The 3,609-nt window shown below is 34.9% G+C and overlaps 1 pseudogene; it reads right to left on the minus strand.

Moving 5' to 3' along the window:
• Positions 1 to 417: 417 nt before the first annotated feature.
• LOC142624117 (large ribosomal subunit protein eL24 pseudogene) lies at positions 418 to 1,003 on the minus strand (annotated as a pseudogene).
• Positions 1,004 to 3,609: the final 2,606 nt, after the last annotated feature.

Genomic DNA, 3,609 nt, shown 5'->3' on the forward strand with positions numbered 1-3,609 from the left:
TCGTTTGATATTAATATTGATCTACAACATTATAGCAGAATGATTAATTATGAGTAATGCATCTGTAACAATTGAACCAACTCAAAGCAAAACTTAAGAAATATACCGTGGTAGTCTATGCTCCGTTACTCTATCAAATGTGTTGAACCTGCTATACATAAATTGTTTTACACACATTCTCAAAGTAATTGAAATTGTAACTTGAAGTCATGATTTCCAATGTTAGAGATATATTAGCCCATTAGTATAAACACAGGCCTAATTCTACTTTGTGTGCAAGCCAAGTCTCCTACTTGTACTAGAAGTCTATTAGTCTAGGGTTTAGTCTACTATATATACACATGTTATGGTTCATTGTAATACAGGATTTGTACTACATTCTAATATATTATTGATGTAGCTCTTTAGGGTTTTCTCTGACTAGTCTAAGTTGTTGGCTCAACGCTTTCCACCGCCACTTCCCATTTTGGCCTTTGGTGCAGCACCCTTGAGCACATTTCCCTTGCTCTGACTCTTCTGAGATTTGGCCGTCACTTTTGCTTTCTTTGCCTTCTTCTCATCCTTGGTTTTCTTAATTCTCTCCTTAATTTCGCGGAGAGCAGCTTCACGTGCTGCATCTCGTACTTTAGGTTTTTTAGTTCTCCTTTTCTGGATAACTTCCAAGGTAGCTCCAACAATGGACCTAGAGTATGGCTTCTTGGTGACCCAACGCCTCTTTTTCCACAAACTCAGCAGCTATGTCCTTTTTATGTTGCTTTCTATACATTGTTGTCCAAGTGAGCATGGAGGGCTTCAATTTGTTGTGGAAGTACCTCTTGCATTTTGAGTTGACAAATAGGAAAACCTGAGAATCTGATCTGATAAATCTGATACCCCTACTCGGGTATATCTTTGACCCGCTGAAGCGGCAGAGTTCAATGTTGAGAATCGTTGGGTGTTGCTGCTGTTGTTGCGCTGCTCTACGGCTTTTTTTCACTTCGCAGAGCCACCTTCCTATGGCCATGGTTTTCTGTCCTTACGATGTATTAAAAGCAATCTTTGTCTTCCTTGATGTTCCTTCACTGCGTTCATCTTCTTTGACTTTCTACTACTACCGTCAAATCTCTCCGGTATAGTCATGCCACCGATATAAGTCGCATCAACACTGCAAGACCATTGCCTTCCTCAAACCACTATCACAGAGCCAAACTTCATTCAAGGGATCTTCTCAACCTTATCAAATCTCAAGGTTTCATCAAGTTTCCACCTTGAATTTGAGAGGGGGTGTTAAAGATATATTAGCCCATTAGTATAAGCCCAAGCCTAATTCTACTTTGTGTGCAAGCCAAGTCTCCTACTTGTACTAGAAGTCTATTAGTCTAGGGTTTAGTTTACTATATATACACATGTTATGGTTCATTGTAACACAAAATTTGTACTACATTCTAATATATTATTGATGTAGCCCTTTAGGGTTTCCTTTGTGGATGTAGGCCGTTAGGCTGAACCACGTAATTCTCGTGTGTTATTGTGTTCTATACTTTATGCTTTTGCTTTCGCTTCTATACTAGCATATTCAACATGGTGTATCAATGCTAATATTTAACATGGTATCAGAGCAAGAGATCCTGAGTTCGATCCCTAGTTTTACTCTACCTCCCATTTAAAAAGTTAAATTCCCACTTGTTGGACCCCCACTTATAAAGGGAAAGTTTAGGCCCACAAGTGAATTATAAAGGGAAAGTTTAGGCCCACAAGTGAGGGGAAGTGTTAGACTTATGGTTAAGTGATTAGATTCATCATTTCCTAATAGCTTAAACTTTTGGGACAATCGGTAAATCAAACATTCAAATTGCTTTTGGGAATGTGTGTAAAACAATTTGTGTTATAAATTCTACTCTTTTCAAAAATATATATATATATATATATATATATATATATTTTTTTAATTTTACTTGTTTTGGATACAACTTCTTAAACAATCCATATTCAAAAAACTGAACTAAGCTTTATACCAAACCGGCACTTCAGGGAAAAGCGAGTGTATGTGTGTTTTTCCTCTCATTAGCTGTTTACCTAACTGGCACAGAGAAGAGAGAAATGACGCTTTAAACAATGTATGTACACCTCTTGATGATCTATTTGCTAGTTCTTCTAAGAGACTGAGACTAACTCCCAGTTTCTATTTCAAAAAAGGACTGAAGCTATTGATGTTTTTACTACAGAGACCATATTTTTCTCTCGTGTGTTTCTTATTAAACTGCTTCAAATACCTAAAAAGAACTTTTGTGCTTTTATATATCTAAAAATCTTGAAGCCTGAATTGTATGCTGTATGGAGACTCAAAATCCAAATTCGTTAGCAACCTTTTGTGGGCGCAATTTGAAGAATTGCCCAAATCTCTAAAATAAATATGGAAGTAGTGCAAGGAACTTAACAGAGTTGGGTGTAGGCAAAATATAATGGACATGATGTGTAAAGAACCCTTTTCTATGTCTTATGCCAACTCTCAAACAACATAGAAAAGCAGCTAGTTCTTAAATAAATGAGAATTTGAAACATTTTTCTTTAGGCAAGCAGATGCTCAAGACCAATTGGAGGGCAAATCCATGGTTGTTGAAGTGGCCACTTGAAATACCAGGCATAACCCAGTTCAGGTCTCTCATAGCAGCACTGTTCTCGCCTTCAAAACCTACCTAGGTGCTTACTATAAAGTCATCATAAATAAATAAATAAAAGTACAAATGGAACCATTGCCTTATCAAATGTCATAGTTTCTTGACTTTTTTCCTAGAAAGTAGTACATCGTTTAGACATTACAAGAGTATAGAAAAAACAGAGAAGAATATGCAAGAAAGGGATTACTAAAAGATGAAGATGCATTTGTTGGCCACTCTATTGAACTATCAATTTCGTATACATGTCGTGATTGAAGATCTCATCTTCTATGCATTGTCAAGATTATGTAAAAAGAATTTCATATGTGTTTGTGCTTAGTGTCATAAATTTATTCACAGTCAGTTCAAACCTTAAAAAAGGAGGGGAATTAATTACAATAAGTTGATGATTAACATAAAAATTTATTCATTCTATTATAAATTGATAGTGTGGAGAGAAGGTTGTGGTGGTTTTGTATTTTATTTAAATTATTATTTATATTATATATTAATTTATAGGTATTCTTTTATGTTCTGTTAATACAACATTATAAGATGTTCTGAATATAGTTTTTTCCTTGAAAAAATTATATAATATAGAAAAATTTACACTAACTATACTATAAATAGTAAAACATGAAACTAAAATTTTTAATAATTTCATATAATTACATATAATATCACATCTTAGAAGAAAAAAAATTCATATTATTGAAGGCCATGGCAGTGCTTCTAACTCTGGTTCAGGTGATTCAAGTCCAGAAGATTAAAATCATGAAGGAGAAGTTCAAATGGCTACTTTCAATTCCAAAACGTTGTCGTGTATGAGGCTGGGAAAACATAAAGCAAGATTGAAACATCACGCCACCGTTTCTCATTAAAGTAAATGGTGTCGTTTCGTGTGAGTTGTAATATTATTAACTGTAGGTTTGTTATTTTTGGTAGTGCACGTGTGTGAGTCTGGTAGAGCATG

Source organism: Castanea sativa, chromosome 1, assembly GCF_040712315.1.
Source record: "Castanea sativa cultivar Marrone di Chiusa Pesio chromosome 1, ASM4071231v1".
Lineage (NCBI taxonomy): Eukaryota > Viridiplantae > Streptophyta > Magnoliopsida > Fagales > Fagaceae > Castanea > Castanea sativa.